The sequence below is a fragment of the Grammomys surdaster genome, unplaced genomic scaffold (genome assembly GCF_004785775.1).
Source record: "Grammomys surdaster isolate TR1022 unplaced genomic scaffold, NIH_TR_1.0 138, whole genome shotgun sequence".
In the NCBI taxonomy this organism is placed as follows: domain Eukaryota; kingdom Metazoa; phylum Chordata; class Mammalia; order Rodentia; family Muridae; genus Grammomys; species Grammomys surdaster.
The window spans coordinates 8,258,208-8,274,615 of record NW_021604596.1 but is presented as its reverse complement, the minus strand read 5'-3'; the positions used below and the strand labels follow the sequence as shown (position 1 = coordinate 8,274,615).

Below are 16,408 nucleotides of genomic sequence, written 5' to 3'. Positions count from 1 at the left end.
AGAGAGAGAGAGAGAGAGAGAGAGAGAGAGAGAGAGAGAGAGAGAGAGGTTGTTGACAGAAGTCAGATAGGTATTTTATCTACTAACTTAAAATCTCAGCATTGCCTTAGAAGAGAACTATCCTAAAAAATGACACTTCAGTGAAAAAAGGGTAAAGTCAACTGCTGCCAAGCCTGACCGTGTACACTAGGTCCTTGGGACCCCCATGGAGGAAGGAGAGAGCTGACTTCTGCTTTTATGTGCCCTCTTGCCCCAACACATATGCATGCACACGTACACACACAAAGATTCACAAACACCATGCACACGTACACACACATACACACACAAAGATACACAAACACACACATAAATAAATACGTAAGAGTAATAAAAACTTTAAGAAACTTAAAAATAATTCATTAAATCTGGTTGAGTGAACATTCATTTAAAAAAAAAAAACAACAACTTAAACAGTGGCTGAAGAAAGGGCTCAGCACTTAGGAACACCTGTGTTTACAGAGGACCTGAGTTTGGGTCCCATACCCTCCAATTTGCCCTTCTACCCTCCAAAGGCACTACATGTGTGTGATACACAAACACATGCGGAGAAAACATCCATACACACAAAGTAAAAACAATTAAAACTTCAAAAAGTTATTAAAAGGCATTAAGCCATCTGATCAATATCATTATTATAGAAAAAGATATGGTTTGTGTTTTCTTTCAGCATCTTACAGTTACAAATCGGTCTTGTAAAAAAGTTCTGACAGTCATGTATAAGTGTGCAAACCTCCAATCCTAGTACTCAGTAGGAAAGTGTAGGCAGATCTGTGAGTTAGAGGCTAGCCTGATCTATAAAGTGAGTTTCAGGCCAGGCAGGGCTAACAGAGATCCCTTATGTCAGCAAAAGTAAAAAGCATAGATTTAGTATACGTGAGAACTCAAGGTATCTGTCCTTGGCTGGAGTGAACTCTGCTCTGAGACCATGATGCAGGGTCACATGACAAACTAATGTCCACAGAGCTGACCCTGCCACTCTTGGCTTCTGCCTTCTGACCAGTGGGTAACCTCAAGCTCATGCCTCCCATCCTATGAAGAGCATGTTTTTCATGTGATGCTGTGGGTGGAGCTCAGGCCTTTGTATGTTATAGTCAAGTGTTCCACTACCAAACTACAGCACCAGTCTCCAAATTTAACGTCTCAAACTCTGAGTCTCCCTTTAGAATTGCTTATAACTGATGACCAAAGGGGCACAAATTAACTTTAGACTGGTCAGCATGAGAGAGGATCAGAAAAATAAGTTCTTTCTTGCTAAAGTAGTTTTATTTCAGTGTAGTGGTTTAAATGTAAGTGTATGTTTTGCCAGCCTGTTTCTTCAATGTTTTTAATTTTTGTTTATTGTCTATATTTAGGGAAAGGAGCATAAATGCAGGCAAGTTCATGCACCAGGACACATATGTGGAGATCAAAAGACAACTTGGCAGAGAAAGACAGTTAACATCATTTATTATGTGGGTCTCAGGTATAGAACTCAGGTCTTCAGGCTTCGTGGCAAGTAGTTTAACCCACTGAAACATCTTGCTAGTCTTTACTAATAACTTTTAAAATGGGTTGTAAAATGCCCTGAAGGTGTAGGTCAGTGGTGGATCTGTTGTCTAATTTGCACAAACCCGTGTTTCTTTTGGATATGGTGACACACACCTTTAATCCCAGCACTCTGGGCAGAGGCAGGCAGATCTCTGGGAGTTCCAATCCAACCTGGTCCACACAGCAAGCCCCAGGCTGTCCAAGGCTACATAGCGCAACCCTGTTTCAAAAACAAACAAAAACACATCCCTAGGTTTTATCCCCAAGACTAAGAATGAAAGGGGAAACAGAAGAGAGGGTGAGAGGCCAGGACAGAGATGGATGGATAAAAAACAAAACAAGACCATTCGAGCTATGTCAAGACAAACAGCTGGTCAAATGCACTGACTGCCACGTCTGACAACTGCCAAATATTGGGAACCCATGATAGATATAAAGAGAGACCCCTGAAAGTTGTTTCCTGACCTCCGCAGTGCAATGGTATTTGTACAACTACCACCACCACCACCACAAAAACTAGCCAATGAACAAAACAAGAGAGAGAGAGAGAGAAATCTTTAAAAACATATATATAGGAAAGAACTTTTTCAAAAAAAATTCCCTCAATTAGACACTTTACATTTAATAAGTGTTTCAATGAAATAAACAAACACTCATTGGGATTTTTTTTAAATAGACCACTCAGTATCTCCTTCATTCCTGGGTGAGTTTTATTCTGTAACCATAGGCAATAAACTGGTACAAAATCTTAATCATAGTGTCTGATGATGTGACACCTCAACCTTATGGGGGCAATTTGCCTTCAGGATAAAGAACTAGAATACACTTATCTCTTAGTGTAGTTTCTGGAAAGAGGATGTTATTTTTCCTGTTCTTGCTGGTTAAGCTCTGGTGTGGTCCTTTCCAGGCGGACTTACAAAAATCGCTCCCCTGGGACCATGAAAAGAAACATAAAACCCATTTCTAGAGCCACTGCTTTCTGTATTAGACCAATCATGGCCACAGCTCCATTCTGCTTAGCGAGAGACAAAATTACTTCAAAATGTGTCACATTATCCTCCAATGTATCTGAATGTGCCCTGTTGTAAGTTATTGACTGCAGGATACACACATCCTATCTTACGGCCACACAGAAGGAACTTAAAGGATGCTTTAGGTCTCTCTATGGAAGACTTAGTACACTCCATGTGTCAAGCACAAATCTGGCTACTTAACAGTAAGCAAACAGGTTAGTTGATTTGCTGTGGTCTTCCAGTTTTCATCTCAGCTGAAGGGAGGCAGTATGCTTGTGTACTGGGCCCTGATGGTAAACGCTACTCAGAAGAATAAACGGGGGAGGAGCACAGCGGAGTGTGCAAACAAAGGGGGTGCCATGGTTTAAGCATGGCCATTGGGTGAAAAGCTGCTAAGAAGATCTGAAAGAAAAGGATTGGGAATCAAGACCCAGGTTTGTCATGACATTCAAGCCAAATGTTTTATTTGAATAGAATTCTCCTTGATGTTCATCTCCAGCCAATGGGCTACTACTGTCACTGACTTCTATGCCTTTAATGAGTCTGGAAGTGGTTAAGTTAAGAAGTGGCTTGACAAGTTGAAGAGCTGTCTTCTCAGCTCCACTGGCTAGAGATCTGTCCTGTCTGCAGTCTTTAACCCTGCAGAACTCATTGCCCAGTGTGTCTTTAACAGTCCTCAGGTCTCCAGCACTACAAATTTACTTTGTAGACCCAGGAAGGCAAAATTATTTAAGAAAATTGATACACAGTGTGAGTTTGTGTGTGAGTGTGCGCATACATACATGTGCAAATGTGTGTAATGTGCACAGATTTTTTTTTGGTTACTTGCACCAGCCTGCTTGCTTACAAGGTTCAGCGGAGTGTGTCAATACCCTCCAGTACCACTCCACCTCTTTCTGGATTATTCAGTCCCTTATTGAACCTGAAGCCAGGCTGGCAGTCAGCAAGCCCAAGTGAGCCTCCTGCCTCTGTCCCCCACAACCGTGTGGATCCGTGTCTGGCTTATACGAGTACTGGGATCAGAACTCAGATCCTCATCAGGAAGTGCTCTTACCCACAGAGCCATCTCTCTAGATCTCAATACAAACCTGTTTGACTAAAATATGTCCAGTGGGAGAACGGGCTGATCAAATGAATGACCTACTTTATTATTTATCATTTGTATTGATTATTATTTGCTAATTATTATTGAGTTATCAGTGCCTTGTAGGAAGGAGCTTTCAAGAACATCTCTCAAGCCTTTACAGCTCACATTGCACATGCACCCCTCTGGGCTGCCTACAACCCACATTTTAATTCCAGCTCAAAGGGACTCAACACATCTGGCTTCCATTAACACATACATATACACGCACACATGTGCACACATACACACACATACACACACACACACACATTTATGCTCACATGCACCCCCACGTGCACCCATGTGCACACAAGCATGCATATATATGCATATATGCTTACAATCCCATAATTCAGGAGGCTGAAACAAGAATAACTAACTATACAGTGAGTTCCAGACAAGCCTGAGCTACACAGCAGAGGGACCTAGCCTCAAAAAACAAAACAACAAAAATCAATTCCAGCATCCAAAGTTTCTCATTGTTGAGAAGCCAGAGGGTTGAAGTTTTGAAGTTCTGAAGAAAGCCAGACTTCAAAGGTAGGGAGCTCAACACACTCCATCTTCTTGGTAAGCTTGGAATGTCACTGTGACCTCAAGCAGGCTGCCTACGTGCAGTCTAATTAACCCTGACATTCCAGAAGACATCATTGCCCCCAAGTCTCTATTTTCCCAGCAACAAAATAATTAGGAACAACTCGTCTTCCTGGGTGTGGGAAGTTCCACAGCCAGACAGAGTTGCTCAAGTATACTCAGTTAGGATCCCTGGGGTGTCTGCTCAGTAAGTCTTCTTCCCGCTCTGGTCTCAGCTTAGCTGCTAATGACAGACCACTGGAGTGCACAAGAGTTAGTAGCTCCATGGAAGAGCTCGGCATTTGGGGACTGGGTGTCACTGAGCTTGGCCATCACTCTGCTTTGTAATGAATTTCAGTGTTAAATGGACAGAACTTGTCTTCTCAGCCACACAGAATAATCATCCCTCATAAACAGATAATACACTAGCAGCTAACTACCTAAGTGGCTAGAGGGATGGCTCATCAGTTAAAAGTATTTGTTGCTCTTATGGAAAACCAGGTTCAATCCCCAAGTACCCATATGCTGCCTCACAACCATCCATAACTGCAGTCCCAGGGAATCAACACTATCCCAGATCTTCATGGGCACCTGCCACACATGTGCCCAAATATACATGCAGGAGAACACTCATGCACAGACAAATCTTAAAGAATCTAAGAATCTTTTAAAGTATTACTTAATCTATAAACAGTTTTAATATGAGTCTTAATCTTTATTGCATTGCAGTGTGTATGTGTGTGTGTGTCTGTGTGTGTGTGTGTGTCTGTGTGTGTGTGTGTCTGTGTGTGTGTGTGTCTGTGTGTGTGTGTCTGTGTGTGTGTCTGTGTGTGTGTCTGTGTCTGTGTGTGTGTCTGTGTGTGTGTGTGTGTGTGTGCCTTCATACATTTGCCACAACACATGTATGGAGGTCAAAGGACAACTTTTGGAAGTTGGTTCCCTCCTTCCACCAAGTGTGTCCCAGGAATCAAAGTTAGCTCATCAGGCTTAGCAGCAAGTGCCTTTACCTGCTAAGCCATTTCCTAGTTGCAAGATTAAATGAACTCACAAATGGTTAACTGATGCTAGGGTGTTCTGGAAGATTCCAGCAAACACGATCTCATAAAAACAAATACAAACAAAGAAACAAAATAGTAAATGGTGTGATGAAATGAGATTTTTTTCACTACTATGTTAAATACCAGTATCATAAAACTGTAGATGTACAGAAGATCCAGGTGTTATTTAAGGCATTCTAACAATAGGTTTGACTTGCACAAGGGATCAATATTCACTCCCGATTCTGATATCTGGGAAACTCACCAAGGCTTGCTCCTTTGTTTCCTGTGTTAAATAGAGAGAAAAGAAAATCCATATAGATTATTTCTCTATAGTATTTCAGTGAGATAGATGGTATAATAATGGCTTGAGAAAAATCTCATCATGTGCCTTAAGGTAGTACAGATACCTGTAGTTCATCCATTTATTATTTATTAAAATACAATAAAATAATAAAATTGTTCTATCTTTCTCAAATCACTGCATAATGAAAGACAAGATGGGGCTGACTCAAGAGGTGTGTATTAAAATCTTCCATTTTAAAATGTTGGTTGTTGGAGGTTTTTTAAACCCCAAAATAGTTCTAAAATTGCTTTAGTGTTTCAAAATGGAGTAGGATAGCAGAAAATGAAGTCTGTAAACATGTGGGAAAAAGAGTTTATTGAAAACAACTCACAAAACGCACAGTGTAACTAGAGAATAATGATCTTTGTGTCCTGACTTCCAAGGCAGCCCAGGCTCCACCACTCCACAGTGTCCAATCTTCTTTTCTGTGGAAGAACCAGGCATGATGCCAACGCACTCCACATCTTGTCCAAGGCAGTGGCTTCTGTCATCTCCTTTCAAATGTCATTCATTATAAAATATTTCCCAACTTTAAAAGAACATTCATTGTATTATTATACGAAAAAAGTCCCTTTGCCATAACCACATTGCCCATATATAGCCATGATACTGGGGGAGACGCAACACTTCTGTTTGGTTCAAGAAGGATACAGTGAGAGGTGAACATGCTGAAAGCCTAAATATACTCCCTTGGCATTTTAAGCTCGCTGCCCAGTATCTCACTCCATTTAAGCTGTATGTATAAACGAATGTATCTGGGTGACTTTGCAATTGTTTCCCACTTAAGTGTACTTTATTATTAGATATGAGAATGATGCTCCTTGAGTTGTTTTTTTCTTTTGTTTTAATTAGCTTGTTTCTTTCTAATAAAGTCTTGTGATTAGTTTTAATCGTTAATCTGACACAGTCTTGAACTACCTGGGAAGAAAGTCTCAGTGAGTGATTGTCTAGATCAGGTTAGCCTCTGGGAATATCTGTGCAGAAATATCTTGACTACTTTGATTAAGTTGGGAAGATCTGCCTACTGTGGGTGGCATCATTCCCTAGGCAGGAGATCCTGGACTGCATGATAGTGGAGAAAGTGAGTTGAGCACAGTCATGTATTCATTCATTCTCTCTGCTACTTGACTGTGGCTATGATGAGCTACTTCAAGTTCCTAACACCTTGACTATCTACGATGATGAACAGCAGTCTATAACTGTGAACCAAATAAACCCTTTCTGGTTTAGTTACTATTATCCAAGTGTTTAATGAAGTAGTAGTAAATAAAATATAAGACAGAAATTAATATCAGATGTGGGATCATTGCTGTGATAAGATGACTGTGTGGGTCACAGGCTTTTGGAACCGGTTAGCATGAGGAATACAGAAGAGTTTGAAGCTCTGTGCTAGGAAATTCCTAAAATGCTTTAGGTAGAGCTTTAGGAGGTGGAGCCGTGCTGGAGGAAGTACATTATTGGGATGGGAAGGAGGATATTTGAGCCTTAATATCCTGGAGCTACTTTCTGTTTTCTTTCCACTCCCAAACTGTAGACATACTGTGACAGGCCAGCCTCATGCTCCTCTTCCATGCATTCCCACCACAAGGATTGCATCCCCTCCAGAATCATAAGGCAAAGTAAGCCATTTCTCCTTTAGTAATATTGTCAGGGCATTGTATTAGAACAAGAGAAAAGCAACTAAGGCAGAGCTCATGTAACTTGTTCCGCCAACATAGCTGAGGCTTAAGCTCCTAGTTCTCCTGACTCCTTCCCAAGTGACACCAAGTTAGACCTTTCGGGTGTTTTGTTTTGTTTTGCTGTGAGACAAGGTCTTACTCTGTTGTCCCTCTGGCCTGAAAGTCCAGGCTGCCCCTGAACTAGTTGACACTGCTGTGCTAGAATGTAGGTATCTTTCACAAGCACTGAGGTGATACTTATATGAAGCTTTAATGGAACACAGAAATTAGAGGCATTTGAGTGTGTTTCAGAACATTTCATATGGCATAAGAAAATGTGCGTAAGTCAGTGGCAAATTTACTATTTGGTACCAAAACAGTTCAGCTGCAACGGAGCTGTCATTTAGGTATTTCTTTGGTAAAGGTTTTCTACATAACAGATGGAGTCATCATTTGAGTTATAGGTATGGAAAAGACGGCTATGTGTAGATTTCATACTGAGCCAACCACTCTATGTATGAATGTATGTACGTACATACGTATGTATGTATGTATGTATGCTGTATGTACATCATTGATTATCTCCTTCAAAATGAAGCACAGGATCTATAAGAGATAGCTTGGCTGTCAACAGCACTTGGTGCTTTTGCAGAGGACCCGGGATCAATTCCCAATTCCCAATATGTAGCTCATGACCATCTGTTACTCAAGTTACAGAGGACCCGATGCTCTCTTCTGGCCTCCAAAACATGCCCATGATATATATTATATGTGTGTGTGTGTAAACATTCACACATAAATCAATATATTAATTTTCAAAAAACAGCACAAAAATATAATTTTAAAAAGACTTTAAGAAAAGCACAGATCACTTTCATTTCAAGGAACCTTGAAGCAGGTTGCTACCACATTCAGCACACACGTGACAGCTGGGATTTTTTAGAGCACAGGGGCATAATAACATCACGTTCCTGCTCCTGTGTTCTGTCCTTGCAGAGTGACCAGCTCTGAGAATCGTGAATGACTGAGACTCTACCCTATTTCAGTCTCAGGGTCACCTCCCTCTCTCACAGCTTCAAAGAAAATACAGGAAGACCTGGGTGGCAATGTGACAAGGGCCATCAGTTAAGACTGTAACACTAGCACATGTGTTTGCCACACTACAAACAAGATCTTGTCTCTCATCCAGGAGGGAATAGTCTGCTCGAGAATAAAACATTATTGTCATCAATAGAATCAGCATTACATTAACCCTTGGCCAACTGTGACTGGGAGGCAGAAAGAGGTGTTTCAAAGCCTGGGTAGGAACTGATTTCAGGGAGAAAAAGGGAAGAAATTCCATTCCCCTTATGTTTAGAATATCTGCTGTCACCCTATTTCCTGAAAAGGTCACAGAGGTTCCTTCCAGTTTGCTTGTTTAAAAACTCTCGAAACTCATGTAGAAAGGCTGGGCGTCTCTGCTTAGAACAGATACCCTGTGGCTCTCCCTCCAAGCCTGGGCATGTCAGAACAGCACCCAACCATCAGTCATTAGACAATGACAGGTGAAGCCTACTTTTAGGATTAGCTAAAGACAAAACAATGGTTTTCAGATTAAAAAAATATTTCCCACACTAGGTTATTTTATTTCATCATCTTAACCTCTACTTTGGTACTTTGGGGTACCGTGGGAAAGTAGGCCCTCACAGAGAATCTGCTTCATGGACAGTATCATCATATCAGTGTTCCCTACCCATCACTCAGTGGGTATGCTAATAATTCAGAAACCAGGAAGATACTGGGCTTAAAATCTAGGCGTTCAAGGAGCATCAGTCTCCCAGAGGGGACACGGAGAGAAGGAAAGGAAAGGAATGTGCAAAGGTCATTCATGTGACAGGCTCACAGAGCAGGAAGCAGTACTGAGTTTCTTTCCCACACTCAGTCTTCATCAGGCATTCAGACTCCAGGCCTTCCCAGACTGCCAGTGGTCTTTCAGGAGGCCCCAGATCTCACTAGGGCCCAACTCAGACACGCTCTACCTTCTCTCTCACATGTACTCTGCACAGCATCCAGACAGTCCATCAGATAAATCAGTCTTCTTCCCTGAAGCTAGCCCAATTACTAGAAGCCACATGCCTTTGCTCCAGGGATAATCAGGCTTCATCCAGAGCCTTTCATTACTCCTGTCTCCTTAGGACAAGCGATAAGAAGTATATCAAGTACCTACCTAGCATACTCTGCCTACATATACACACCACACCCACACATGAACACAGGCATGTGGCTGTCAAGGATACATTTGGAGAAATGTGTCACTAGGCAATTTAGCCACTGCATACTTACACAACCCCAGATGGTACGTAGAGCCTATCACATCTGACTAAGCTACACAGGAGTGAAATCATATATGTGCATGCAGTCAGTTGTTGACCAAACAACTGTTAAATAGCTCGTGTCGAAATGTGTGTTTTCCAATAACACACTTATTAGTAAAGATCCAAAGCCATAGCAGCCCTGTGTCAAACTCTAGAAGTGGCTAAACCTTCCCCAGAGCAGCAGAGTGGAGCCTGGATCACAGGAGGTCACAGGAGATTCCAGCTCTCCTCCATTTCAAATCTGAGATGCACAGCACCCCAGCAAAGTCTTCCTTCCTCCCCCATTTGTCCACACCCCAGAACTTACTCCATATAGTGAGCCTTTCCGATGGGTTCAAATCCCATTTCCACTAGTGACTAGCTCTTTCTAGCTCAGCCAGATTGCTTAAGCTCCTCTTCCTAGTCTCAATTTTCTATCTACAAAAGAAGTGTTGTTTGGAAGGTTAGGAGAATAAATTTGTAAGATTCCTCATCGAATATATTTTCTCCTCTTTGACAGGGAAAGGAAAAAGTCATGCAAGCGGGCAAAGAAGGGGGAGGGGCTAGGAGTTAGTCAGATAGCTAGATTTTTCCTTTAAATTTGTTGTTGTTTGCATTTCTTTGTGATTTGGGTTGTTTAAATATTTATTTATGTATTTATCTTTCTATCTATTTATTTATTTATTGTTACTTATTCACTTTACATCTGGATCACTCCTTCCCCCTTTACCCTCTCCCACAATCCTTCCCCCATCCCTCCTGTCTTTGTTTTTTAATGAGGCCAGGTCTTGGTTATCTACAGCTAGATAGGAAGCTGGAGGCGCTCATGCTTCTTACTTTCTACCTGCTGGAATTGCAGGAATGTACCTCCATGACTGGCTTTATATGTCTTGAGAGAGCAAACCCAGGGCCTTCATGCATGGTGGGCAAGGCTTTACAAATTTGCAAACCCAGCCAGATGGAGCTTTTTAAACGTGGACTGCACACTGAAACAGCACTGAAATATCAGAATCTAAAATGTTTTAGCATTTTAGACATCACCAAAGCATGAAAAACTTCAGAAATTAATTATACAAAACACTGACACAATACAAAGGTTTTGGGGAGTCCAAAAGAATTAACAAATGTTTCAACTTTTTAGGTCAACATTAAGAAAATGGAGTTCCACTAAAAAAAATAAATAAATAACTATCCTGCCTCCGGCACATCTCCCACAGAAATATTTTCACGTAGCCGCCGCTTTAGGTAAACGGTGGCTGGACCATGGGTCAGGCGCTCTGGGCGGCTGTGTGCTCGGGTGGGGCATGAAAGGAATGAATGTAGTTACCAAGGCGTTTCTGAGTAAGAAGCCCTTGGAAGGACATGACAGTGACGGGTCATGGGAAAAGAAGTTCCCTTCACCCTACTTCCTGGCGGCATTCACAGTGTGCAGGCCATCAGCAACTGATGTTTACCAAAGGGAACTGAAGAGGGGGCTCGCTGGGTGGGGGAAGGGAAAAACGAAGTACACAGATAGTGAGCTTACTCTTATTACATTACACTTTAAAGACTTCTGAAAAAAACGCTAGACAGGGTTTGCAAGCTTTAGCACATTTCACCACACAAAACATTTAATTCCCTACAACTTTGATAAATCCAGATAAATCAAGAAATTCTTCAGTTAACTACACTAATCAGTTAAAATTCAGTTAAGGGGAAAGACAAGGTTCACTGTATTCTTTCCAGAGCAATATATATACAATGTGAGATTACTTTCCAGTGTCCTAAAAAGATACACCTCAGGATCGCAAGGTTTCAAATTAAGAGTTCTCCTGGTTGAAACAAGCTTACTGAAAAGAAAAAAAAAGAATTAAAAAAAAAAGGTGGAAATAACCTGAATTTCATAAAAACCCAAGAATATTTTAATCAATAAAAGCCCCTTACTTTATGGTTTCTTTGGAAAAACTCAGTTCAAAAATATTAGCCAATTAACAAAAATTAAAGTTAATTAATTAACTTTGAGTCATACAACTAACATTGCCAGTTTCTTTTTTTATTTTAAAGGATTCTAAGCTAATTATGAGAGCTCAAGCTAAACACTTGTGAAACGAAGACAGGAAAGTAAGGAATTTGAAGCTAGTCTCAGCCCCATCGTGAGTTCAAGGCTTGCTTTAGCTAAATAAGACCTCATCTTAAATTCAAGAAAGAAAGAAAGAAAGAAAGAAAGAAAGAAAGAAAGAAAGAAAGAAAGAAAGGAAGAAAGAAAGAAAGAAAGAAAGGGGACTTCCGGTTTGGGACCGAGCCTAGAGCAGGTCGCAGGCAGCAGCTCCGTACCCAACCGCAGAAAACCAAGAAAAACAGGGACTCCCAGGAGCTTGAACTCACGCAGCATCCCAGGTAAAATTGAATCACCCGTGATGCCTGCTATTAGAAGTTCTAACCCAGATGGACCAGAAGCCAGGAGCCTCGCCCTTACCCTCACCCCCTACCTTTTCCCACCTGCACAAGGTCCCCTGAAGCTGGGCAACTGCAAGATCCTGCTTGGCAACTGCAGATAGACTCAAAGCAGTGTACCATATCATCTGAAGAATAGCAGGGAGACCATAACTCAAGCAGTGTACCATATCTTCTGAAGAATAGCAGGTTGCAGTCCTCCTCGCCCCCACGAATAACCAGGACCAGCCGGTCGGGTCAAGTGGCACTCAGACGTGGGGCTCGAGGCACGGACCCATCCGGACGGACCCTCATTGAGAGGATGTGCACACGACATCAAGATTGAGCAAGACAGAGATCATCGCCTGTGACCTGTCGTCCACGGAACCAGGTTGATGCTGCCATCAAGAAGGCAGTTGAAGTTAATTACCATCAGCTGAAAATTGCAGAGGATCCAGAAGTGACTCCGCAGGAGACTGACACAGCTGTCAGCTCCCCTGCCTCCCCCTACGGTCGACCCCTAGACTTCCACGCCCTCCAGAAGGGTTCCTGGTATGCCTGGCTTTGCCCTCATTTCTCTCGCTAGAGAGCTTGGCCTCTTGATCACCACAACAAAAATTGGCTTTTTCCTTAACCAAGGCCACCCTTGATATGGCCGCTAACATTGGGGAGCCTTCCTTTATGACAATATTACACCCCAAACTGACAAATGGTTGGTAACTTGAACATTTACAAGAGACTAGGATGGCTGTGAGTTAGCCCAATGACGGGATTATTGTAGGTCCACTTCCCAGGGGCCCACCCAATGCAGCCGAAAAGGAGTGCGTGGTGCTGGGAGTGGGTGCAGCCTACATGGCCTAAGACAGGGCTCTCACCCTCCTTTCACCCACATCAGAGTCCCTTGATGTTGCCCATCGTCGACAGCCTAAAGCCTTCGACCATCGATGTGACTCGTCTCACATCAGTGTTTTGGGGTTGTGAACTTGTCTAAGACCCCCCATAATTAGACATCCAAATTCAAAACTCACATAGTTGGGATTGAACATAAGATGCCTTCTCTAACTAAACAGAGAAGGGGGAGATGCCAGAAGCCAGGACCCTCGCCCTTACCCTTACCCCCTACCTTTCCCCACCTGCACAATGTCCTCTGAAGCTTGGCAACTGCAAGATCCTGCTTAGCAACTGCAGATAGACTCAAAGCAGAGTACCATGTCTTCTTAAGAATAGCAGGGAGACCATAACTCAAGCAGTATACCATATCTTCTGAAGAACTGCAGGTAGATCATAATTCAAGGCAGTGTACCATATAGACCATGACATGTTTCAAGGCACAGGCCAAGAAGATTTTGTACTTTTCCACCACCTGGACCCTCTTACCCCCTCCCCTTGTAAAACATGCTATAAAAAAAAGCATTTCATGTTCAAAAAAAAAAAAGAAATTAAAAAATATATATATATTTAAATAAAAAAAAAGAAAGGAAGGAAGGAAGGAAGGAAGGAAGGAAGGAGGGAAGGAGGGAGAGAGAGAAAGGAGAGTGGCAGGGAGGGAAAGGAGGGAGGGAGCAAGGGAGGAAGGGAGGGAGGGAGGGAGGGAGGGAGGGAGGGAGGGAGGAAGGAAGGAAGGAAGGAAGGAAGGAAGGAAGGACAGAAGGAAGGAAGGAAGGACAGAAGGAAGGAAGGAAGGACAGAAGGAAGGAAGGAAGGAAGGAAGGAAGGAAGGAAAGAAGGAAAGATAGGCCAAATTTGTGCATTCTGTGGTTCTTTGTCTTAATCCTGGAAGTCTACAAAGAGCATGAGCACATTTCAAAAAGATCTGAAATGAGGTTTGATCCCAAGAAACAGCTTCTCTTCAGTTCCTGTACATATTTTCTTTGCAGTTGTGAATTTACCAATGGAAACGGGCCTCATTGCCTCTGCTTGAATGTTATTAAACAGTCTGACAGACTGTGTAGCAATGGGCTTCATCTCTCTCCTGCTGCTTCTTAAAGACTAGAATATCAAAATATTCAAACGGATCTCCACGCGCTTACTTTATTTGTAATAAGACATTTCCCCTTTCCACCATCTGAGTGGCAATTATTGATTCCTTATAGCATCCATTTCACTATATCAAGATATATATATATATATATATATATATATATATGTATATGTATATGTATATGTATATGTATATGTATATATATATGTGTGTGTGTGTGTGTGTCTATGTATGTATATATATGTATATACTATATACATATATGCTATATATACATATATACTATATGGCCTGCAGAATTCATACATACTACTCTGATAAAACTATGATTTTCCTTACATAAAAGTAGTTTAAGAGACCTGTTCTAGTTTGATCTGTGGTGAACACCAGGCTCAAAAGTAACCCTGTAAGGCACAAAATGGTTTATTTCAACTTACATTTCCAGGTAGTAGTCCATCACTAAGGTAAGTCAAGGCAGAAACCTGGAGCAGACACCACAGAGGAAGGTAACTTGCTGTGTCATGCTCAGCTAGCTCTGATGCAGTGTGGGGTGCCTAGGGATGGTGTTCCCCACGGAGATCGGTATCTGGGTTGGTAGTGTTCCCCATGGAGGGCTGTATCCTCCCATCTCAACCGTCAATCAAGACAAGCATAGGCATAAACCCATCTGATTTGGGAAATCCCTCAATTGAGAGTCTGTCATATGACTCTGGGCTGTGTCAACGTGATAGCTGAGGCTAACCAGGACAAGACTAATTCGAAATGGTCTGATTAACCTGCACAATGAGAATGCATACCCATGTAAGATTGCCTAAGCTTCCCTGCTTTAAGTATTTAAACCAAAGTCACATCCTTTGGGGTATAGTTTTAAAAAATGGTTCTTTTGGATTTACTCATGTTGCTTTATATGTGGGGTAGTTATGGTTTTATTGCTGTGAAGAGACTCATGACCACAACAACTCTTATAACAGAAAACATTTCATCGGAGCTGGCCTATAATTTCAGAGTTTTAGCCATCATGGAAAGGAGTGTGTCGGCATGCAGGCAGACATGGTGCTAGAAAAGGAGCTTAGAGTTCTACACCTTGACTTGCAGGCATCAGGAGACTGTGTGCCACACTGGGAATAACTTCCACAAGGGAGACCTCAAAGCCCACTCCCCACAGTGACACACTTCCTTTAACAAGGCCACACCTACTCCAATAAGGCCACACCTCCTAATAGTGTCACTTTCTATGGGACAAATATTTAAACACATGAGTTCATGGGGGCCATACCTATTCAAGCCACCATGAGTGCTTTGCCTGAATGTGTACCACTTGCATGCCTAGTGGCCATAGAGGTCAGAAGAGGACCTCAGATACTCTGGAAATGGAGTTACAGGTTACGAACCCATGTGAGTGTTGGGAACTAAACCCCTGTCCTCTGCAAAAGCACCAAGTGCTCTTAACCAGTGAGACACCTATTCAGTCCGTGTGTGTATGTGTGTGTGTGTGTCTGTGTGTGTCCGTGTCTGTGTCTGTGTGTTTGGAGGTCAGAGGACAACTTCAGGGAGTCAGTGCTCTCTTCCTTCCCATGTTACTTTTTTAGTCCTAAAAGAAAGATGGCACCAAGCTGTCATCACACAGCTGCTCTGTCAGATCTTATGATGCTGCAACGTTCCAAACTCAACAGCTCCCCACAGCAGTATCTAACTGGACAAACTCAACAGCTCCCCACAGCAGTATCTAACTGGACAAACCTCAAGGTTCTTTCAGTGAATCATGGCTCTTCCCACATTTTAGTTCCAGTCCATGTTAAAGAAATCCTCCCCTGCACCCATGCTCTCTCCATAATTAGCACAAAAGATGATGGGGGGACATGTGTAAATAGTCCCCGTTGAAGTATTAGACCCCTATAGTCCAGTCAGCAACGTGTCAGCTACTGAGGCTGCTACACTTCCCTTACAGTCAGCACTGCTCTAACAATGATAGTGTATGTGCTGGTGGTGGGTAGGAAACATATTATCTACTCTCCCTGCTCTTTCTTTCCCCATCAAAAACAACCAAATTTACATTATATAGAGACAAAGTCTTTGACACCTAGCAACCACATATTCTGTGGAAAACATGACAAAAGGTTCTGAGTGTCATTCACAGTTTATGAGGAATGTGAACTGTGAGAGAGAAATCACCATGTGCCTTCTGTACAAGAAGGAAGGCAGAGGAAGGAACAACTGATGAGTAAGTCAGAGGCTGGCTTGGTAGGAAGACCTATAATCCAAGCACTCAGGGATAAAAGCAGGAGAACCAAGAATTCAAGGTTTTTATCGCAGGATTAAGGCCAGCTTGAGACTGTCAGAGAGAGAGAGAGAGAGAGAGAGAG

General features: G+C 42.3%; 1 protein-coding gene across 1 annotated transcript in view; it reads right to left on the bottom strand.

Annotated features, from left to right (window-relative positions):
- The window catches only part of Arhgap42 (Rho GTPase activating protein 42), a 231,360-nt gene that overhangs the window by 179,448 nt on the left and 35,504 nt on the right, over positions 1 to 16,408 (bottom strand). The gene's annotated exons all lie outside the window — the stretch shown is intronic.